Source organism: Chroicocephalus ridibundus, chromosome 1, assembly GCF_963924245.1.
Source record: "Chroicocephalus ridibundus chromosome 1, bChrRid1.1, whole genome shotgun sequence".
Lineage (NCBI taxonomy): Eukaryota > Metazoa > Chordata > Aves > Charadriiformes > Laridae > Chroicocephalus > Chroicocephalus ridibundus.
In genome coordinates this window covers 35,032,986-35,057,084 of record NC_086284.1, presented here as the reverse complement: position 1 = coordinate 35,057,084, position 24,099 = coordinate 35,032,986, and the positions used below count along the sequence as shown (strand labels likewise).

At 48.0% G+C, this 24,099-nt stretch overlaps 1 long non-coding RNA gene across 1 annotated transcript; it reads left to right on the top strand.

Moving 5' to 3' along the window:
- Positions 1–1,622: 1,622 nt before the first annotated feature.
- LOC134518971 (uncharacterized) lies at positions 1,623–21,628 on the top strand. Its single transcript, XR_010072103.1, has 4 exons — positions 1,623–1,692; positions 16,476–16,528; positions 17,619–17,844; positions 21,343–21,628. It is a non-coding gene; the product is annotated as an uncharacterized LOC134518971 (long non-coding RNA).
- Positions 21,629–24,099: the final 2,471 nt, after the last annotated feature.

The window sequence follows — 24,099 nt, the reverse complement described above, 5'->3', positions numbered from 1 at the left end:
ACACTTTTTGATATGTCTTGATCTGTGTGAGCCCTGGAAGAGCCGCTGCAGCTCTCCCCAGCAGTCCTTCTGGTGGCCCGGCTCTAAGAGCCAGCCAAGTCCAGTTTTGTGGCTACTCCTTCATATTTCCTAGGATCCATCCTTAGATCTTGCTGGCCTGTGCAGGATTGACACCCACCACCAGCTTAGGGTCAGGAAAAAATTTGCCTGAGCCCAGCCACAATGGGGAGAGGACAAGTGTTGGGTTATCACATCGGCCTCGGCTCATGGAAGAGAAGACCCTTTGCCCACTGGAGATTGATAGTGGAATGGAGGCAGAGCAGCAGAGCTGTGACACCACCCTGAACCCAGCATCCGCCCTGGTTGAGTCCCTCAAGCCAGACTTCTGTTCAAACACAAGAAATCCCAGAGCACAGGTACATGTGCACCTTCCTTAGCCTGAGCAGCAGCCCCATCGCTCTGCAGGACCCACCTCTGTGTTAGCCATGCTCCTCCCTCAATGAACCTTTTGAAGACACCTTTCATTTTTGGTGGCTGGCCAGATGGCCCAGGGATGCTCTTACAGTCATGCACCGTTGGGCTGGATCACGCCTGGCTGCGTGGCCCAGATCCCTGTGGGCATTTGCATCCCCTGGCACCTGCTGTCCCCTCGAGAAGGGGGTGCAGTCATGTGGACAGCATCCGACAATCTACCCGACATAGGTTGGGCTAAGTCCACCATGACTATTCTTAATTTTTTAAGCAGCTCTGAAGAAGCAGTCTCCAAAGTAAGTGCTCTGAAACCAGCTTGGTGTGTGTTACTAGAGCTGCACTGCTTTGGCCTGGGATTTGGGGCCAAGGAGGGAGTTAAAAGCCCCGTGAAGACACCTGGGTTGTCTCCCTAGTCAGAATGCAGGGAGCCACCCAAGCTTGTGTGCCCACCTGGCCGATGCTGAAAACCAACCATCCCCTCTCTCCCTGCAGCACGTCAGCACTGGGGATGGGAGGACTTCCCTGAGGGACCTGGCCCCACCTCACGCCCAAGATCACCCCCAGCAGTGTCCCCACCGTTGGTCCCAGGGAGTCCCCATGTTGCTGCCTCGCCAGCCACCACCCTTGGATTGCCACAGCACAAGCTGCCCCACAGACACAATCTCCTCCTAATAGTATTAGGAGATGCTGAAGACACAAACACGTACCGTAAAATTTGCCTTCAAATATTATCATGAAGGAAATTCTGCTGTGGCTCCTCTTTCTTGTCCACATTGGTTATAGATAAATCAGAATACTGCACTGTTAAAACCACAATGGTTGCGCACGTGGTTAGGACAGTGGATTCCAATCCCATTAGACACGTCTCCGCATGGCTCTCATTCCCACTTTAATTAATGTTTTCCAGAGGTCACCCCCCAGAAGAGGCAAATAGCCAAAAAGAGCTGGAGAGGTAAAAGCATGAAGGAACAAAAAGGCCAAGATGTCATTGCCTGTGTGACATTGAGGTGATCTGCTGACAGAGGCAAAGGGAGACAGACTCCCAGGATGCCTGAGAGCAACCAGGATTAACTAATGCAGCAATTTGTGCTCTGCCATGCTTTAGCCGTCAGATACCAAATGCTTTCCTGAGTTTTCTCCTCTAACGTGGAACAAGGTCCTAGAAGACCATCCCCAGGGATCACAGCATGAAAGGGATGGAGAGGCACACATATGAAGGAGGTAAGTCACCAAGATGCAGCTGGTGGACAGTGTTTGCAGTTCCTGGGGCGCTTCACCATCGCTGCTTTAGTGGTGAGTAAATCAAGATTAGGGCTGCTGCCAAGGGTGAGTTTCTTTCCACTTGCCACGGATCCTGGAGACCTGTGGTTATACACACGGACCTCAGTTTTCCTTTTAGAAAGCGCTGTGTTCATAGTCCTCCGGGTGGCTGGACGTGTCTGTGCTCAGCACTGCCTAACAGCCATGGAGCTGCTGCCCTGGAAGCGGTGCTGTTCTAAGTGGTTAAAAAAGTGTTCTAAGTGTTCTAAAGTGTTCTAAGCGTGTCCAGAGAAGGGCTAGCGTGTCCAGAGAAGGGCTACAAAGCTGGTGAGGGGTCTGGAGGACAAACCTTATGAAGAACAACTGAGAGAGCTGGGGTTGTTTAGCCTGGAGAAGAGGAGGCTGAGGGGAGACCTTATCACCCTCTACAACTACCTGAAAGGAGGTTGTAGAGAGATGGGGGCTGACCTCTTCTCCCTGGTGACAAGTGATAGGACGAGGGGAAACGGGTTCAAGTTACGTCAGGGGAGGTTTAGATTAGATATTAGGAGACATTTTTTCACTGAAAGGGTTATTAAACATTGGAATAGGCTGCCCAGGGAGGTGGTGGATTCACCATCTCTGGAGGTGTTTAAAAAAAGGGTAGATGGGGCACTGAGGGACATGGTTTAGAAGTGGCTCTTGTCAGGGTAGGCTAAAGGTTGGACTCGATGATCTTAAAGGTCCCTTCCAACCTCAGCAATTCTATGATTCTATGATTCTATTTGCTATTAAGAAGCATACCCTTGGAAATTGGAGGGATTTCATTTTTCTATATACTTGGGGGAAACTAACTAACTAACTAACTAACTAACTAACTAAGCTCCTGTAACCTACCTGCTCCCTTTTGACAAGAAAATGTTTGTGAGGGTTTAACACGACTCCCCATGAGCCGCCGTATGACAGCGCGGGCTGCAGTGCCGGGCCTCAGCTGAAGCTAAAAAGGCCGTTGCAGAACACAAAAACTGTGATTGAAATTCTCCCCACCCCCAGCCTCTAAATGAGATGACAGCCTTTGGGATCACTCTCTGGCTGCTGCTGCTGCTCCAGACCTGCGTCTTATTTGCAATTCTAAATAGCGTTTTCTGCTTGAGTGTAACATATATGGCATATTCCGTGGAAAATATGCAGCTCTAATGCCCCACAAACTTTAAAACCCTTCCATAAAAAGTTGCTTCAGATAAGTAAAATATGCCCTTGTTTTCTCTTCTCTGCAATTTAGTCTAAAACTTATTTTATAGAATTCTCTAAGGCTTGTAATATCGTGTAAAGGCTGTCTTTGGTGTAACGTCTTGCCTTGTAAAGCTTTGCAACATGCTTTCAACTTTCTCTCCGGTGGTAGAGCACTGAAGATAGGTAGACTTCCTTTGGGTGGTATTTTGCAGCAATTAAAACTCTCATATTGTTACTAAACCAGGAGGGAGGTATATGAAGGATATCCAATGTCCTGCACTACTTTGAACTTGTTCGTTCCAAATACTGCAGAAGAAATTCGAGAATCAAAGGATCAAGGGTGGGCACCCACCCCTCTGTCGCGCCCACCCCTCTGTCACACAGTCAGTGGCAGAGCTTCTGGCAGCCCAGTGGACTGTTTGCACCTGAGCTTTGTGAAAGTCCCGTGTGGTAACATCCCCTCCTGGTTCACTCCTGTGGTTAATATTGCCTCCTACTCATGGCTGCTCTTTATGCGAGAAAAAACGTGGCCTCCTTGTGTCTCTATTCAAAATCTGTAGATCCGATTTTAACATTTTTGTGTTAGTGCATTCTATGTCTTTTTTCTAAACCTGTGTCCCCACTGGGCACTCAAAAGCCTGGAGCAAAAAAAGTGGAAGACCTTTGAAAAATAAAATTCTCGTCTTAAGAGTTGTGACTAATTTGAAGGTTTCAGGGTTTTCTGCAAAGTTTCAGCTCTGTCCTGCTGTGCTGACAATCGCTTCTACCAAACCGGTTGGGCTCCCTGCCTGTCAGAGGAGCCTGCTGCCCCAGGAAACAGAGCTCACCCACCCCCTTCCTCCCAAACTACAAAACCTCCAGCCAAAAGGAGACCTGTAGCATCCTGCTACGTAAACCAAGGAATGTACCCATTTCAAGCATTCATAGAATCACAGAATGGTTTGGGTTGGAAGGCACCTTAAAGACCATCTAGTTCCAGCCCCCCTGCCATGGGCAGGGACACCTCCCACTAGACCAGGTTGCTCAAAGCCCCATCCAGCCTGGCCTTGAACACTTCCAGGGATGGGGCATCCACAGCTTCTCTGGGCAACCTGTTCCAGTGTCTCACCACCCTCACAGTCAAGAATTTCTTCCTAATAGCTAATCTAAATCTCCCCTCTTTCAGTTTAAAACCATTACCCTTCATCCTATTTCTACACTCCTTGATAAATGTTCCCTCCCCATCTCTCCTGCAGGCCCCCTTCAGGTACTGGGAGGCCGCTATAAGGTCACCCCGGAGCCTTCTCTTCTCCAGGCTGAACAACCCCAACTCTCTCAGCCTGTCCTCTCAGGAGAGGTGCTCCAGCCCTCTGATCATTTCTGTGTCCCTCCTCTGGGCTCGCTCCAACAGGTCCCTGACAGAAATATCCCATCACAGAAATACATTATACCTGGGGAAGGCATTCATTTTCCACGCATCTCATTTCCCCTCTACTGTTACAGGCTCTGTAACTCTGTAACATGCTTTCATTGCAGGCTCTGTAACAGTAGAGGAGAGAACCTATGTATTTTTATAACCTCAAAAGCCTTCCTGTTTTAAAACCTCAAAGCTTTCATGGTACCAACTCGTTGCAGCAAATCGTTGGATCACTTTACAAAAATGAGACACGAGCGATACTATAAGAATGCTACTAGGAAAAGGAAATTCATGGAAAATGTTGCTGAACAGGGGAAGGCCAGCGATACAGGCAGTAGATGAAAGGCTGAAATACGCCACTGCGTAGGGGGAGCAGCAAGCCAAGGATCGCCACGAGAAGCTGGATGTGTTCGTAGTCACGGGGCTGGATGGGGTCCACCTGAGTCTGCGGGAAGGGTTGTGACTGCAAGGGTATTGCCTTTCATCCCTGAAAAATCACGGCGAAGGGGGCTTATAGTTGTACGCAATCACCCTAACGATCTCAAATGGTGTCAACCCCACCCCCTTCAGCTCCCTGTGGGATGCAAGCAATACAGTTTGCTGTGGAAAGGGGGGTGCAAAATGCGTGGGCATGCCTGCCTGTGCCCACCATCCAAAAGCAGTCGTGGGACTCCTTACTGAGAGAGGACTGGCCTCTAATCGGGTGTTAAATTTACTATGTTGGTGGCTACTTTGTGGATAGAAATGGCTCAAATAGCAGTCAAGTTTTCACAGTCCATCTTTATTCTTTTATTTCTTAATTACGCTTCCCTTTGGCAGCCCCTGTCTTGCTCCATTACAATCCCTGCTCCAGGCTCGCTCCTTCTCTCATCCTGAACCTGGAATCCAAGTTGTAGGCCAAGGTTAAGACAAAGCCCCTGAACATTGACAAGATGAAAAATCTTCTGCAGCACACGTCTCTGTGCAGCCTACGCTTTCTTCTGGCAGTCCTAATGGTAGGCTGACCCTTGAGTAAAAACATGTAGTCTGTGTTCCAATCGAAAAGTTATCACGGCACAGCCCTTCTCACGTCCAATGCTTTCCTTCAGCAGCTCCTTTCTGTCCCACTGCTGCTTCTTCTCTCAGCCCTGCCCTAATCCTGACCCTAACCCTAACCCTGACCCTAACCCTAACCCTACTGGTTGGCTGAGCAGTCACTGCTTTTCCAGTCCTGCAAATCCTGCCTTGCTCGACAGTGGTGGCTTATGGCTTCTTTGAGCAGAAGGAGCCAGTAACCATTTTGCCCACATCATAGTTTTGCTGGGCTGGGCCCACTGGTTCAGCAGGGAGATGCTACTGACTGGCTGTGACTCAGGTCTGCTTCTGGCTTGAGCTTACACTTTAATCTCCTGGAAAGAGCCTGTGGTGCTGGAAACCCATCCTCTTTGTGGAAGGTGGCCTGGCAAGTCCTGAAAGGGGTTGCATACCCTTCCCAAAGACCCCAGTTAGCTGACGCGCCTGACAGGATCTACAGACTTGTAGCACATGAAGGTCATGTGCATGCTCTGTAGGGACTTGCACGCCATGTTGTGCTTCTCGTCAGAACTCTACTGCTGCTGCATGTCTCTTCTCCCACACAAAATCCTCCAGCAAAGAAAGTTTTCTGAGGACAAGGTTGCCCACAGACACAACAAAGATGTTAGGTATGGGAGCTCCTGAAAGCTATTCACCATTCAGAAGGGTACTCCTACAGTGTAATTTTAAGGAGCTAAATATAAATCTGGGAGTGAGGTCTCCAGAACCACAATAGAGGATGGTGTTGGAAAAGGCGCCAGACTCCTTTTAAGAAACAGTTTTCATAGGAGAGAACAGAGAGCAGTGTTTTCCCCTCCTGTCTCTTCTATAGCCACATGTGCCATTACTGTGGTTTTGAGTTGTGTTTTTTGGCATCTTCCTCTTCTGCCTGCCTTTCCCCTCCTGTTGCACAGTGCGTGAGGGAGTTGTGGATGACACACTGGCCTCATGGGCCTTTCAGGCAGGCACAGCTGACAAGAAGGACACAAGGGGGTCAAATGAGTCAGCCATACGCTAAGCCACGGGAGCATGAACTGCTCCATTCCCACTGCCCATTACAGCAGTGGGCAGGCTGGCCCCATCTCACCGGCAGTCAAGGACAGCCACTGCATGGCTTTTGGCAAGCATGATGAGGACTAGATGCCCTCCACCTCGCACAGGCTTATCTGACCATCCTAAATGCAGGAGGCCTGGAGAGCATTTACACTGAGGCCATGGAAGACTAATCATCCTCTCTGCTGCTTGGGGTTTGTTTTTTTTCTGTTCAGCTGCTTTGTACCTCTCCTGTCTGGGCAATGAAGGTTTTGCCTTACCTAGAGGGATGTCTGCGCTGTGTGAAAGCAGGCAAGCCCATCTCCCACCGCAGCTTCCCAGTGCGGCTACCCCTCGGTGTCCAATGTCCCCAGAGCACCAGGAGACGGTAAGTCAAAGCAGTCAGTTCCCATCTGGGGAGAAAAGGCACGATGGAAAAACAGCAACTTTAGGAAAAGGAGACCAGACGTCTCCTTGGCGTGCACAAAGCCCGCAGCTTGGGGTAAGCTGTCTAGAAACCATCACGGGCTTGCTGCGGTTTCCAAGGTAACTTCTATCTTCTGCGACCCAGGTGAGGCTCAGCCTTTACGAGCACACGGGCAGAATACAAATAGTGGGTCTGAGACGGAAAACGAAATGCACACGAAATGCCATGTTATCCCAACTGTTACCCCAACTGCTCTGCTAGCGGCTGCTCGCATTCTGCCCTTCCACAGCTGCCCACCAAGGCAAAGCGCCAGGAACAAGGAACTCGGCCATCACAGCTGAACCTTCACAATTCACTTGCTGCGAGAGGAAAGCCAGGTAATTCAACATTACCATAGGTGGCTTTCCAGCTGGCGTCATAACTGAAGAGCCCAGGGTCCCCATTAATGCGCAGCTCCTCGGTGCCCACATCACGTGGAGCTGACCTTCCTTGCATGCTCACCCAAGAGCATCCACAAGTCCATGCACCCAGCATCGGCACCAGATGGGCTCAGCTGTTACCTCAAGGCTGTCCTTGGGTCTTCTGGAGAAACAAAAGAGTCAAGGCTTCCCAAACTTCATCTCCATGGTAACCATGGGGCTGCAGTCATGGGAAAACCAGGTAGCTATTCACATGTGGGGTCACGCTGGTTAGGTGCTGTTCACCTCTGGATCACCTGCTACAAAAGCCACCGTATTTGAATTGCCTCTTCAAAATCAGCACAAGAGGAAAACAAGAGCAGTGAGAGGATGCATTCATGGTCACATACTGAATGCAATACTTTAATTCTTTGATGTATGCATTATTGTCCACAAAACGAGTTTCTAAGAGCAGAGAACCCAAGGCCAACGCCAAAGACTTCACACAGTTCTTCCTGTTGCTATCATACTGTGCACAGGCAAGGGAGCCCACCCTAAAAATGCCAGCTTCCCACAGAGCTCACAGATGGACTGCTAAGTCACAGCATTTCTGCTGACCCAGCATCTTCTCTCTATCACCTTCACACAATGCAGGCCTCTGCTGCCCAGGCTGGGAGACGGACACAAGGTGCCAGGCTGAGCCTGTTCGGGCATGAGCTGGTGCAAGAACACCACTGCAGTGCTGAGAGTGCTGGCTGATGCTCTTGAGGATGCTTCTGCACAGTACTGATGCCCTGGCAGGAAACAGTGCATGGCCAGGAACCAGAAGGGGACCTGGCAATGACACCTCCTGCAAATGTTGTCTGAGAAACTTGGCATCAAGGGGACCTCCTTTCCAGGTGTTCGTGGTGTTCCTGAAATACCCTGTCATCTGGCATTACCTACCCCAGGTGTCAGCTCTGATCTACCCACAAGACTTTTATCACTTTTCTTTTTTCAAGTATTTCAGAGCACAAACTCTAGAAACACTGCCGATATGGAAGAGTTCATAGCTTTGTGTTGCTGGGAAACTCTGGCTTGGAATAGGCACTTAAATTTGGGAGAGGTAAATTTGGGAGTCCCATAAGTGTCAAGGAGATTTTTGTTTTAATCAAATTCACCCCCACCTACAAGCCTTGGACCCTCTCTTGTCACATACACTGAGGAGCTCGTTGGAGCTTAAGGAGCAGCTCCCTGCTCTGGTGATGCAAGAACTTCATGGCCTACTCCCTTGGAGGGCATGGAGATATATATGCTTTGCCTTGTCCATTGCCGGGATGAAACGATGTTTCGCCATCAGCTGAGGCAACCAGTGAAGTGTCTGTCCCCTGTCCCATCCCCATGTGTCAAATCCTGCTCATCAAGGTCCTGGAAAACAGGGCGGAAGGAGATGCCTGGCCACCGGTTGGTAGTGATCTTCACTAGCACAGCCCGACAGGCTGATATCTCCTGGGACACGGACCTGAGGGTTCCTCCTTTGACACCTCCTTTATTCCTGCTGTCCTAAGGAGGAAACATTGCTCACAGTGGACTTGGAGCCTCTCAGCTGGCTTTAGGCACACAGAAAAGGCAGGGACCCCCATCATCATCCAAATAGCAACAGCAAGTGAGATGAGACATGATGCAGGGAGCTGAGGCATCATCCTATTTTGACTGTTGCACACCCCTAAATTAGAAGCTGAGCATTTTTGGTTGCAAAGTAACATTAAAAACCCTTCACAGGGAGAAATTCTTGGTTTAGCAGCTAAGTTGAGACAGTGAAGATCTGCCAAATGCTTGGGAGTTTGAAATGCAATAGGCACAACTTTGCAAAGGCAAAAGAAAGCTTTTTTCTCAGCCTGTCAAAAGGTACAATCTTCAACTCTTCATACAAGTCATCTGGGATGAAGGGCTTCCAACAGGCAACATTTCTTACAGCGTAGTCATTCCACCTCTGATTTCCCAGCCCTGATTCTCAAAGAAAACCTACAAAACCTTCTGTAGGTAATTCCAGCAACTGTATCTCATCACTTTTCTGAATACTAATGTTTTAGAGCACGTTACCATCCTCCTTTTTCCAGCATTCCCACTAATATCTCAGTGCTTTACATTGTGCTACTATTATTTTACAAATTACCTGCCTCTCTTTTCCCCTTAGGAGATAACCACCAATATCCTCTTTATATTCCACGGGTGCTGTCAGATGTCTAGCTTAGACACAGGTCTAATTAAACCCAGAACAATTGTTCCCCATGTGCAGTTAGGTTTGAAATTCACTGCACGTTTTCTGAAGAGTGTGAGCGCCCCAAACCTTATCTGCTTTCTCCAGCTTTATTAGCTGGCTTCATAAAAGCTCTTACACCTACCTAAAAATCTTTATCTTATTAAGATAGTATTAAAGATTAATATTAAAGGCTTATTTGGCTTGAACAGTACTGCCAGGCTGAAAGGCTGCATACACTGGAAACAGGAGGGGCAGTGCACAATCGAGTCTGGTTTATGAAAAATAGAGGTGTAACACTATGACATGCTTCACAGAAGATCTTAAGCTCTGTTTTGCAGGACAACCTGGGGTTTGAGAGCTAGTTTAAAATCAGTGTTCATCTTTGACTAGAAACCCTGGTGCAGCTCAGCCTCCCCCTCACTCCTTCAGTCCCTGCCTGGAAGAAATGCCTCTTCACCTCTTTCTTCAGGACGCTCCTCTCCAGAAGGGACACAGCATCCGAGATGCTCTTTCACTAAGCCTCAGTTTCCCATGTGTAGAACAAGGAGATAACAATCTCCCTCAGTCCTAGGAAGACAGGTTCAGGCTCAGCCACTCCAGCTCAATGTCACCCCAACTGCTTATCCGTTGCTGCTCACATTTGCTCCCGACCATGGCCAGTCTCTCTGCAGGGAGCCACCCACCACTGCTCTCTCCAGGGGGTTGTACAGCTTCTGACTGTCAAATTACTGCATGAGTAGGACAGTGTGTCCCGCTGATACCTCCTGGGGCACCTGCATGATATCCCTATTGTGTGTCTCAACAGCAGGCGAGGACCTGAACCTCTTCTCCTTAAAGCCAGGTATCCTCACTGGGAGCTTCTGAAGGTGACTTAGGTAGCATTTGGGAAGCCCCCACATGCTATGGCAGAACCTGCCAGAGAAGATGGAGAAGGAGGATCGCTGGTGGAACGCAGCATGTGGTGCAGAGGATGTGGGACTACCCACAGCGTGGGCTAAGCCACCGCTGCAGCAATGCCCCCATGGGAAGCCCTGACCACGTGGGACTGAGCCACACAGAACGAGGAGGTCTGGGACCAGTGGGTTCCCCACCTGCAGGGTGGCCTCCTGAAGGAGCATCACTGCAATATGTATTTATCCCATTCTGAGGACCAACAGAGGGGATAAACCTTGACTGTGGCCAAGTGTTTAATAAAACATGGAGACCAGCTGGGGCTTTTCTCATACCTGGAGTATTTTTAGCATCTCCTCCCTTGCGTGGCTTCTCCAGGTGCCTAGTAAGGGCTGGGTTTATGCTGCTTGCTCTCTCTCACTGGATCTCTAGCAGGATCTCTTTCTTCAATTGGACCTCCGATTTCCATATATTTATGGCAGAATAGTATCTTGGAGATTTTTTTGAACCCGGTGGATGGTTTCAAAAGCTGGGGAGGGGACAACCATCAAGCAGACATACACCTACACAGACAGCATGACCACACGGGCCTGCTTCCCCCAGGAAAACAAGCTAAATGCTATGTAATCATGACATTCAAGGCTCTGTTATAACATAGAAACATAGATGTACAGAAATAATGCTGTGTGGGCAGCCTGAATTTTGGCCTCTCTTAACCTTTGGCTATTTGACTTTGCAATTTTCATGACTTTTCCAAGGAAGCGTTTTTTATACGCAATATAGTACTTTGTGCGATGGCACGTTAACTTCGATGGAGCCTGTTTAGGCGGAGGAAGATGCCTTTTAGTTTTGTGTTGATTTTCACCTTTTTTACCTTCTTCCCACGTACACCCTCACCCACTAAGAGTAGATTCACGGACACGTGCACTAGTACGGGGAGGATCAGCAATGCAAAAGCCATCCACATCTTTGTCCCCATGCCACAGGTGAGGGGAGGCTGATGAGTCTGATCCTTGAGCCTTGCACAGTTAGGCTTATTGAACTCGACAGCACCACTTGTATGCTGAGAGATGACTCACTTGAGCAGAGGCTGTGGGATCTGCCCCTAGTTGCGGAGCCCCTTTCTTCGTAGCAAATATTAGCTGTTCAAACAACACTCACATTTCTATTTTGGGCCACTGTTTACAAGTACAGACTCACAACACTGGAAGAACAGGAATCTGCTACCAGCCAGCGCTCTCCCAGCACTCTCCAAAGCAGCTTACAGAAGCTACATTTCTGTAGAGGGTCAGAATGGACAATTGCTGTAAATACGTTAAAAAGATGCTATTAGCTGCCAGAGATTTCACATTTCCTAAGAGGCAGGTGAATATCTGGCACTTTCTCTAGCAGGTCAGAGGGGTAATTATTAGCGTGGAGACTTAGACGCTGACTCTTATCTTTGACAGGTTGTCAATGCTTTCTGAGACTAGAGAAGTATCACAATGTTTTCAAAATACCAGCAAATTTTCTAGTGAAGAGCTGCACGGTTTTGGGTGCTTCACTGAAACAGCTCTGGATGTCTGTCAGAAATAATTTGCACTGTTGCTCAGCAGAGGCAACGGATGGTTTAATATCCAGGCCTTTTGTTATGCACTGACATGTCAGATAGATAGATAACTACACATCTGGCCCAAAGGAAATTGCCACCTATTCTTCTCACATTTGCTTCTTGCTGTGTGAATTCATCTGCTCCTCCAACAACCACTTCAAAGTCCCTCATCAAAACCGTAATTGTGGTTCAATCAATAACGTTTTACAAGAGGGAAAATGCCTTGACACACAAGTGCTCAAAATGGAGGTCACGCCAAACCTACAACTCATCGAGATGTGAGGACACTTAGCATGACCTGCCTTGATTTCCAAAAGCTGAGTTTTATTGAGCAGTCATCTCGGTGATTTCATGTTGTCCACGTTTCTAATATAGCAGTGAGCTCCTCTGTAACGGACTCTGTATGCCTAGAAAGCCCACCATGGGCTGGCAGGCACAAGGGACGTATTCCTACGTCTGGGTTTTCTTCAGCAGAACCACAGTTTTATGTCACTGACATCAGAACAAAAAGGCAAGGAAGGCAAGGCCTAGAAATTTAATCTCAGCTCTGCCACTCACCTCTCCACATGGTGAGAGAATCCTTAAATCTTTCCCTTTTTCAATTTTAACCCCCTACTTGTTAAAAAGCAACATATAGCTGTTAAAGTGGTGTTAATATTTAAGATTTAATGATGTGAGAAAAGCCTGTCTGAGCCAAAGGAAGGGCTCAAAGTCAGTCAAGCAAGAGACACGAGTGGATGAGAAATCAGACTTCATTATTCCTATCACTGCCAGAACGATGCCTTCTCTCTCATCCCAGAAGATCTCCACGCGAACAAAGAAAGTTCAGGTCATTTAACCATCACGCTGTTAGGGAGATGTTGCTGCCTAGCACAACATGCCAGCAAATGCGGATAAAGCCCATGGCTGGCTTCAAGTCGTTGTTGTCTTAAATCCTGATCAAAAGTGTTAGGATCTTCAGCAGTAGCCAGGGGCCATGGAAGGTGCTGGTGGTGCACAGCAGGGATGGCAAGATGAGCGAGAATCTCAGCTGGGGCCAGCATTGTTCTTCGGTGTTTATTTGTGAGACAGCTGAGTCAGAGTCGGCAACGACAGCAAATCTTTAACAGCAAATCAGTAAATTAGAGGCAGACATGTTGAAGGTAAGGCACATACTGTGGCTCATATCGGGGTGTTCCTAAAAGGATTATGTTCCATTTGTTCTCTAAGAAATAACTAAGTAATGTGCCATGCAGGCATGAACCAGATCCGCGGGGCAAGGCAAGGCAGGCAGAGGGGGAATACTCTTTCTTGAAGAATAGTGCAGAAAAGCAAGACATTTCTAATTTGCGGAGGGGCTCCAAGGAAGGACAGATTAGGCAAATGCTCCGCTAATAACACTGAAAGGATGTTATATGTGATTGGTGTAGCACTTGTGCTGTGAGAGAGATGGGGTTTTTAAGAAGGTGTGTGCATAAGAATAAGAATATAATGGTAAAGCCTTGAAAAAGCTGTAACAACTAGGAAGGTTATTTAAGTGAGGACAACTATGCATGTTAAAAAAGAGTGCAATTAAGTGACATGATAAAATGAGGGCCAAGAGCTCAAATTCACAGAAGAGCAACGGGAGGAACCATAAGCCAGAGGGTGAAAGGAGGAAAGGTCCTGTGAGCCTTAGGGCAGGGAGAAGTAACAGGACGAGCTTTGCAAAGCTAGCAAAAATACTGCAGGCTCAGAAGGGAAATCTCATTGCAGTTAGAAACGGCCTTTTGTTATTTACGGTTTTTTTCTTCTAGTAACTTTAAGAAAGAAGTTAAGATCCAGCTTTGTTAGATAAAGCTTCCGTGATTCATCCTTAAGAGTATATGATGTGAAGAGCGAACTCCTGATCACGTTGTGTCTCCAGAAACAACAAACACGTGTGAGCTTCTGGAGGGAGCTGGACGCATCCTGCAAGCGACAAGTGCCAGTTTGAGCGCTGCTGCTGCTAAACTCTCAACCTCTGGGAGAAACCATTCTCAACACTAAGCCTGCAGTTTTCAGCAAGAAGCTGACTATGAGGAAATAGCCTCTGATGATAAATAATCCCAGAATCATCATATTTCTTTCCCTCAGCCCCACACGTCATTTGCCAGAAGATAAAAGGAAGCAACATCAGGCCATCAGGATTGGGGGCAGAGTGGCTCGAAAGCAGCCCGACAGAAAAGGACTTGGGAGTGTTGGTTGATAGCCGGCTGAATATGAGCCAGCAGTGTGCCCAGGTGGCCAAGAAGGCCAACAGCATCCTAGCCTGTATCAGGAATAGTGTGGTGAGCCGGACTAGGGAAGTGATCATCCCCCTGTACTCGGCACTGGTGAGGCCCCACCTCGAGTACTGCGTTCAGTTTTGGGCCCCTCGCTACAAGAGGGACATTGAGGTGTTGGAGCGTGTCCAGAGAAGGGCTACAAAGCTGGTGAGGGGTCTGGAGGACAAACCTTATGAAGAACGACTGAGGGAGCTGGGGTTGTTTAGCCTGGAGAAGAGGAGGCTGAGGGGAGACCTTATCACCCTCTACAACTACCTGAAAGGAGGTTGTAGAGAGATGGGGGCTGACCTCTTCTCCCTGGTGACAAGTGATAGAACGAGGGGAAATGGGTTCAAGTTACATCAGGGGAGGTTTAGATTAGATATTAGGAGACATTTTTTCACTGAAAGGGTTATTAAACATTGGAATAGGCTGCCCAGGGAGGTGGTGGATTCACCATCCCTGGAGGTGTTTAAAAAAAGGGTAGATGGGGCACTTAGGGACATGGTTTAGAAGTGGCTCTTGTCAGGGTAGGCTAAAGGTTGGACTCGATGATCTTAAAGGTCCCTTCCAACCTCAACAATTCTATGATTCTATGATTCTATGATTCGCTGCGGTCCCTGCCCCTCTCATCGCCCATGCTCTCATTGGTCCTTCTTGTCCTCGCTGGGTTTGTTTGCTGTTTCCCTCTGTTCCTCTTCTGCTTATTTTCCTCCCACTGACTGAAATGCCATTTCTGTTCTCCTTTCATGTTTCACTCATAATAATTAACTAGAAGGCAAAATTTCAAACCTTATTTAACCTCATCCGTCAACAGAAATCCAGTAAAATGTGATCGGGTTGTAGGTCTGTAACACTTTCTACTGATTCCAGTTTATTCATTTCAATTTAGTGGGAAAGCCCTTCTTTCTGGCAAAGTGAATGTATTTTGCTCTGGTCTGTAGTAGCATGGTTAGCTTACGCAGTGAGGAGACAAACCACTTTTGTATAATCATATTTATTAGATCATTAGCACTGTTTTAGAGAAGTGCCAACAATTGGCACTTCGGGAAAAACAGGGAGCTGGCAGTAAAGGCCATTAGGTGGAAAGGCTTTGAAGGGAACCTGTGGGCAGTTCGCAGCAGTAATGAAGCAGATGCGTCTGATGTCTCCAGTTAATTATCTCATTGAGAGCTTTTTGGGAGGAGCTGCTGTGGCTGAGCTGCAACCAGGTGCAGGGGTGGGATACGAGGTTGGACGCAAACACATGTGGTCCATTTCCTTTAATGACAGCATTTAATTATGTGGCATTGCAGGGTACCAGAGAGATCCCTTCCGAAGCAGTGGCACCCACAAACTAGATGCCTTTATTGCGTGTATATATATATATACACAATCTCAATATTGTATATACCTGCCTACACTATCATTGTGGGCAGCTGCAGGAGGCTGTCAGCCAGCCCTATACTTGTTTGGGGCCACGAAAATGATCAGAGGGCTGAAGCACCTATGCTATGAGAACAGGCTGAGGGAGTTGGGGTTGTTCAGCCTGGAGAAGAGAAGGCTCCGGGGTGACCTTACAGTAGTCTTCAGTAGTAAAGGGGGCCTACAGGAAAGACAGAGAGGGACTCTTTATCAGGGAGTGGAGCAATAGGACAATGGGTAATGGCTTTAAACTGGAAGAGGGGAGATTTAGATTAGGTACTAGGAAGAAATTCTTTACTGTGAGGGTGGTGAGACACTGGAACAGGTTGCCCAGAGAAGCTGTGGACACCCCATCCCTGGAAGTGTTCAAGGCCAGGCTGGATGGGGCTTTGAGCAGCCTGGTCTAGTGGGAGGTGTCCCTGCCCATGGCAGGGGGGTTGGAACTAGATGATCTTTAAGGTCCCTTCTGGCCTGAACCATTCTCTGATTCTATATTCAAACGGTGAGACCCCTATATAACAGGCTGGCTGGCTGGCTTGTTTACCAACAGGAGCGTCCTGTTTTTCTTTAGTAGCCTTCTAGATTTGTTCTTCTGGTCACTAATGTTGTTTTAGCTCAGCTTAGTCACACAGTTTTCTCCTAGGGTCATTGAAAAGCTCCCTTTACAAAATAATAGTCCATTAGGAGATAATTTGTATATCAATAACATTCCTTGGCAACTGCGCATTGTCTATACCTTTATAATTATGGCAATATCAGCAGCATGTAATCATCTTTGTTTAATTATAACACAAGGGAAATAAATCCATTGAAAACATTATTTTTTTTTGGTAGCTGAACAGAAAATGCCTCACTCTTCACCAAGTCATTAGTGGAAAGTCCAGGAGGTGAGTGACTGTAGGTACCACGGACCTTTCGTGCTGAGGTAGTACATCACTAGAGAAAACTCAAGGATCAAAACAAAAGGTAAATGAGTGGAGGACTGGAGAACAAGTAGCACTCAGTTCTACGTAACATCTTCTACTCCCCTCCAATGTAAAGGCACTTTAGAAAGCAACAAGCTGCTCAGAGCTCACATTACCTTTGTATTATTGCTGGCTTAAAAATGTTGCATGCTTTAAGGCCCCTTCTTGAGAGATGCTGGTGAAAAGTGCTAGGCTAATACTTTTTTATGCCAGAGAGAGGCAAAAGGGACCTTGGGTTAAAGAGATAATTTCAATTTTATGGTCACTTCTTAAGAAATTATTTTGAATTAGGTTCAGATCAAGTGTCTCTGAAATTCTGACACGTGTCGTCGTCTTTTTTTTTTTTAGTTTTGCAGCTGCGTCTTTCAGTTCTCTCTGTATTTTTTACTTCCTTGATATGGTGAAAATCTAAACAAATGAGAGGCCAAGCTGCCTACAGTCAAAGTCACTGCATGTTGTTAATGTGGCAGAAGACATGGTATGGGTGAAGCCGTAAGCACAGCTGCAATTTCACTAACCTGAAAACTAGGTGTCCTCCAATGCATAACATACATAAAAATGTGTGGTTGTCAACATACAGAAAGAATTAAGAAGGATTAATTAATGAATGAAGATTGCCTTCTGAACAGAACTGGGGTTTTGAGTTGTGTTTTCAGGCAGAAGTGTGATGTTTAAGTTTTTATACTGCCTAGCATTGTACCGAAATGGGAGCTCTGCAGTGAGCTTGATGATTTTGCACTCTGACAGAGAACAGCTTGGGGTGAACAAGTCTGTTATTAATGTATTGCTCAAAGGCAGTCTGAAAACACAACGGCTGCAACATATATTTTGGGCTTAGAGAGGCATGCTGAGGATCCTTCGCTGCCGGAGGAAATAGATATGAGGCAGAGCCCATGCTCCGTTTCAGGAGTTATCTTTACAGACTTTCTCTTCTCTTATTCCAAAATAAATGATCATGCTCTGCCCAGACGTTTTTTGCCTCTTTGCAGATTATTTGCTCCCTTTTTTCCAGGTTACACAGACCACCTGCGGTGCCGGCAAGAGAATGATGCAATGATGCCAAGGTAGCGAAGACGGCTTTAAACTAAAGTTGCTGGGGGAGGGGAACCTCAACCCATCCCACTCCTACCAGTTTGATGCCAGTGCCAGCAACAGATGCCCAGAGCCTGCAAAAGGATCACAGGTCAGGAGGAGAGCACCTGAAGTACAGCACAAAGGAATTCCAGCCACACCAGCCAGTAAGTCATCTTAACTGGGGGCCCAATTTAAATTCCTCCATGCAAACACATGTAGCATGGGGAATAAAGAAGAGCAGTTAGAGATGTGCACACGCCTGCAGGGCTATGATCTTATTGGCATCACAGAGACGTGGTGGGATCGCTCCTGTGACTGGAGTGTTGGAATGGAAGGATATGGGCTCTTCAGGAAGGACAGGCAGGGGAGATGAGGAGGGGGTGTTGCCATCTGTGTCAATGACCAGCTGGAGTGCATAGAGCTCCACGTGCGGATGGATGAGGAGCGGACTGAGAGCTTATGGGTCAGGATTAAAGGGAGGGCAGGGACAGGTGATGTTATAGTGCGGGTCTGCTACAGGCCACCTGACCAGGAAGACTGAGCAGATAGACTGATAGGAGAAGCCTCACGTCCACAAGCCCTGGTCCTCATGGGAGACTTCAACCACACCGACATCTGCTGGAGGGACAACACAGCAGGGCATAAGCAATCCAGGAGATTCCTGAAATGCATCAAAGATACCTTCCTTCTCCAGTGACAGAGGAGCCAATGAGGAGAGGTGCCATGCTGGATCTTCTTCTCACCAACAAGGAGGGGCTGGTGGTGAATGACAAGCTCAAGGTCAGCCTTGGCTGCAGTGACCATGAAATGGTGGAGTTCAAGATCCTTAGGGTAGTGAGGAGGGCGCACAGCAAGCTTGCTACCCTGGGCTTCATGGGAGCAGACTTTGCCCTCTTAGGGATTTACTTGTTAGACTACCATGGGATAAAGCCCTGGAGGGAAGAGGGGCCCAAGAAAGATGGTTAATATTCAAAGATCTCCTCCTCCAAGCTCAGGAGTGATGCATCCCAACAAAGAGGAAGTCAGGCAAAAACACCAGGAGGCCTGCATGGATGAAAAAGGAGCTCCTGGACAAACTCAAACACAAAAAGGAAGCCTAGGACAGGTAGCCTGGGAGGAATACAGAGAAATTGTCCAAGCAGCCAGGGAACAGGTTTGGAAAGCTAAAGCGTTGATAGAATTGAATCTGGCCAGGGATGTCAAGGGCAACAAGATAAGCTTCTATAGGTAAGTCAGTGATAAAAGGAAGACTAGGGAAAATGTGGGCCATCTCCAGAAGGAGATGGGAGACTTGGCTACCCAGGATATGGAGAAGGCTGAGCTGCTCAATGACTTTTTTGCCTTTGTCTTCACCGGCAAGGGCTCTGGTCTCACTGTCCATGTTGCAGGAGAATGAAGAACCATCCACTGTGGGAGAAGACCAGGTCTGAGACCATCCAAGGAACATGAAGGTGCACAGATCCATGGGACCGGATGAGATGCATGCACAGGTCCTGAAGGAACTGGCAGATGAAGTTGCTAAGCCATTATCCATGATATTTGAGAAGTTGTGTCAGTCCAGTGAAGTTACCACTGACTGGAAAAGGGGAAACATAACCCTCATTTTTTAAAAGTGAAAAAAGGAAGACCCAGGGAACTACAGGCCAGTCAGTCTCACTTCTGTGCCTGGCAAGATCATGGAGCAGATCCTCCTGGAAACCATGCTAAGGCACACAGAAAATAAGGAGGTGATTGGTGAGAGCTTCACTAAAGGCAAATTGTGCCTGACAAATTTGGTGGCTTTCTACAACAGGGTTACTGTGTTGGTGAATAAGGGAAGAGCAACTGACATCATCTACCTGGACTTGTGCAAAGCATTTGACACTGTCCTGCCTGACATCCTTGTCTCTAAACTGGAGAGACATGGATTTGACAGATGGACCATTCAGTGGATAAGGAATTGGCTGGATGGTCACATTCAAAGAGTTGCAGTCAACGGCTTGATGTTCCAGTGGAGACCAGTGATGAGTGGTGTTCCTCAGGGGTTAGTACTGGGACCGGTGCTGCTTAACATCTTTGTCAGCAACACGGACAGTGGAATTGAGTGCACTCTCAGCAGGTTTGTCGATGACACCAAGCTGTGTGGTGCAGTTGACACATTGGAGCAAAGGGATGCCAACCAGAGGGACATGGACAGGTTTGAGAGATGGGCCTGTGCAAACCTCATGAAGTTCCACAAGGCCAAGTGCAAGGTTCTGCACGTGGGTCAGGGCAATCTCAAGCACAAATACAAGCTGGGGGATGAAGGGAGTGAGAGCAGCCCTGTGGAGAAAGACTTCAGTGCGTCAGTTGATCCCTGGAAGTGTTCAAGGCCAGGTTAGATGGGGCTTTGAGCAACCTGGTCTAGTGGAATATTTTTCTGCCCATGACAAGGGGATCGGAACTACATGATCTTTAAGGCCCCTTCCAACCCAAATCCTATGGTTCTATGATTCTGTGATCACAGTTGAAGATGGTGAAAGGCAGTGTGCTGTCTGCTTGCCCTGGCAGTTCAAGTATTAATGGTAGTTTTGAGATTTAATTCTTGCACACTTGTGAAGCCATGGGTTCTCTGTTGGATGCAAAATCACATATTCAGGCTATAGGAGAAACCCTCGCTGGCGAGTGGAGCTCTGATGATGCTGTGTGGTACTTGTAATAGAATAGGACAAGCAGCTCTGTAACAATCTCATTCCATTAATTTTCTTCTTCCCAAATGAGTGCCCTGCTTACCTTAATTTGTTAATGAGGAGGTTGGCTGACAGGAATAAATGAAGTCAGAGCATTAGCTGGTTTTGGAATAGTCTCCTTCCTGGCTCAATGCTTCCACATGAAAGTCAGCTTCTGCAGGAGCTTCCTTTTGTGCCTGGCAGCAGGTCTCAGCTCTAGCTCCAAACTTGAATGTTTTGACCCTATATGCTGGCCCAGCACAGCTCCTGTGTATGAAGCTGAACTCAGGGAGCATCCAGATGTGGGCAGCACTCAGCTCCTCCAGCACATGGCAATGCTCGAAAACAGACTGGGCATGTCACCCCATTCACAGAGAAGAGGAGAGCTGAAATCAGATTTCTGGGGCATCACCGTTTCCTGGTGAAGTGAATTCTGGAAACCTGGGAACCAAGAGATGAGAAAACATCCCAAAACTACCAGGAATCACTTGCAGATGCCAAGGGCTCCCATCAAATGTGAAGTGTGATTCAAAGGGGTGGTGGTCCTGCAACATGCTCAGCACCAGCAGCCAGAAAAGGAGAAGGGTGCTCCAGTCATCCCTGAGGAGACTCACCATGAGCAGTGAGAAATCGCCAAAACAAGGTCTTCTAGCTGCATGAATCTAAGTGAATGCTTTGGTCTTAGATACTTAGATACTTGCTTTGGTCTCAAGCCTCTGGGCTGCAAGATGGCCATGCCGCATCTGGCTACAGGAAGGAGGTCATGGCCTCTGGCTTTTAGGGCTGCCCAGCTCTCAAGCCAGCCAGGTGGCCAGCATGACCTGGGCAGCCTTGTGGCCTCTTCCAAACTCTTCCCACCCCATACGTGTCCCCAGCCACATGATCACTGTGATGGGATGGGGGCTTGATGGCCATGCTCCAATGCCTTTTACAGTAAGGGGAGCCTGTGGCTCAGTGGTGTGGTTTATCTTGCAGGAAGAGCCCACAGTTGGACCCCTGTGGCACATCTGGAGCGTGAGTCCCAGAGCAGCAAAGTGGCTGCAGCAGTTCAGGTAGGAAGGGCCTTTCATGTGCTTCGTGTGATTTCACAGGACCATAGCCAAGCCCTGCAGTCCCTCTCCTCCTTGCCTTGTGCCAGATGCACACTTCTCCTCATCCACCACATGGAAAGTAATAAAGACAGAGGGTGTGCAAACTCTTTGCTGTCAGAGCAGTGAAAAGGAGCCAGAGATGGCTGTGACTCCATTTTTCTGTCACTCAAAGCAATGATCTTCTTCTTGGTTGTCATGCACCTGGGGTAAGGAAATTTTGTTCCTCTTATTAAAATTCCACACACGTGCTCTGCCTTGCTTATAAACTGAAACACAAGTTGGGATCCACCTGCTTAATATAATTCAGTGCTTGCAGTTTAGTATGATTATAGTTGATTTGTTTGATCTAGCATATGAAAACTGTTTGTCATCTGCTACTTCACCTGATGGGGAAGGTTTGGGGACATCTGCACGGAGAGAATATAGATCTGTGTGTTGTATTAGATCATAATACAGTAATTATCATGTGCTTTATTTTATATCCTTTCTACAGAGGCTGCTTCATTTCCCTAGGGGTTTCTCTGCACCAGGAATAATATGGAAAAATGTAGTTTTCATCAAGACCTCCAATGTTTCTAAAATGTTATCCCATGACTTCTTCCTACCAGGCAAGGAATAAGAACTATGTTGAATCATCTTGCAACTAAAACCAGTGAAGCTGAGACGAAGGAATCCTGACATCTTGAAGAGCTGTCTTGAGGGGGTTCCTCCATTTAGTGCTATTAGGGGGGCTCAGGAAAAGAAAGCACGTGGCCTCCAGACTCGCTGGCCAGTCCTCTGCCTGCGTGTCCAGGTCTCCTTCCCTCCAGTGGAACCTGTGAGTCATGAAAAGGTGACCAGCACATGTGTGAGTGCTGTCTTCGGGGAGAGTGCTGTCCCTTGGGGAGATATCCAACTCTGGAGATGTTCAAAACCCGCCTGGACGTGTTCCTGTGCAACCTGCTCTAGGTGACCCTGCTCTGGCAGGGCGGTTGGACTAGATGATCTCCAGAGGTCCCTTCCAACCCTATGATTCTATGATTCTATGATATGCGCACTGTGCCAGGAGTTGATGAGCCTTCCCAGGTGTCATGCTTTAGGGCTACCCAACAATAAAGCAGGTTTTCCCCACAGAGGATACAGCTGAGTGGTTTGAGCGCTCCCATGTGCAATTCACTTTGCCAGTAGGTCTTTTCCCCCTAAAAACTCCATTTGATTACTGAGAAGTATTTTCACTGAAACTTGTTCAATGGTGTCCATCTTGGGTGGGACCGCTACCAACCCCTTCTGCACATCTCCCCTCATCCTTGCTGGGCTTTGAGGAAAGCACGCGAGCTCCTAATGGCAAAACTCCTGTCAGCTTCAACAGGACAGCATCAGGCCTTTTGCATCTTCTGCTACACTGGTTTTCAACCAGCACCATCAGGCTGCGGTGATTAGTCCGTTCCTAAAACCGATGAAGAGAAACCGTGTGCGGCTGCCACTGACATTGCAGCCTCTTCATCTCACCTAGTTGGATGGGGGCGGGGGGGGAAAGAGAGGAAGGTTGTGCAAGTCTGAATTTGGCCACGTATCCCCTCAGACACAACATCTGTTTCCGTGCAAGCAAGAAGAAAATGGGTGACTAACACACAGCTCTGCAGCTGGCCCCCAGATCCTCCTCCGTGGCACTAAATGTGTCCCTGGCAAATAGAAGGTTGAGATTTTAAATGAGGAATTAATGAAAATGTGCTCTTTTCCTGCTTGTTGTCCCTTTAAATTCAGTTTCCATGGAAACGGGTCTGGAGAGGCTGCCTGGAGGGAGCCAGGAGAGATCTCTGCCTGGCCGCCTTCCCCTCCGGGTTGCCAGCTGAGCCACCCCAATTGCCAGGCTTTACAGAGGTTTTCGCTATTGTCATTTACACCTGGAACAGGAGTGATGGCTCCTCCTGCATTCCTTCTCTAAGGAGTCCCAAGGTGGTCAGCCACGCTGCTGTTGCCTGCAGCCAGGCCACTTGCAAGCAGAGCTCCTCTCCTTCCATCACCCACCCAGCCGAGCGCAGGTCTGTCCGAACCCACTGTGATGTCACCTCACTAAAAATGTCATTCCTATTAGAAACAGCCATTCCACGGCTTTTTCCTTTTTTAAAAGGGGTGGTGGGTGTGATCTGAGCAAGCAGACTGAGCTTAGGGCGGTGGCAGAGGGACAACTTTTTCGTTAAGACAATGTTTATCCCAGGGGAAAATTTGAGACCCCACCTGGAGTACCTCATCCAGCTCTGGGGTCCCCAGTACAAGATAGACATGGACCTGTTGGTGTGGATCCAGAGGAGGGACATGAAAATGGTGAGAGGGATGGAACCCTGCTCCTATGAAAACAGGCTGAGATAGCTGGGGTTGTTCAGCCTGGAGAAGAGAAGGCTCCAAAGAGACCTTATAGCAGCCTTCCAGTACCTAAAGGGGGCCTACAAGAAAGCTGGAGAGACTTTTCACCCAGGGCCTTTAGTGACAGGATGAGGGGCAACGGTTGTAAACTGAAGGAGGGTAGGATTAGATTGGACATAAGGAGGAATTTTTTTATGATGAGGGTGGTGAGACACTGGAACAGGTTGCCCAGGGAAGCTGTGGATGCCCCATCCCTGGAAGTGTTCAAGGCCAGGCTGGATGGGGTTTTGAGCAACCT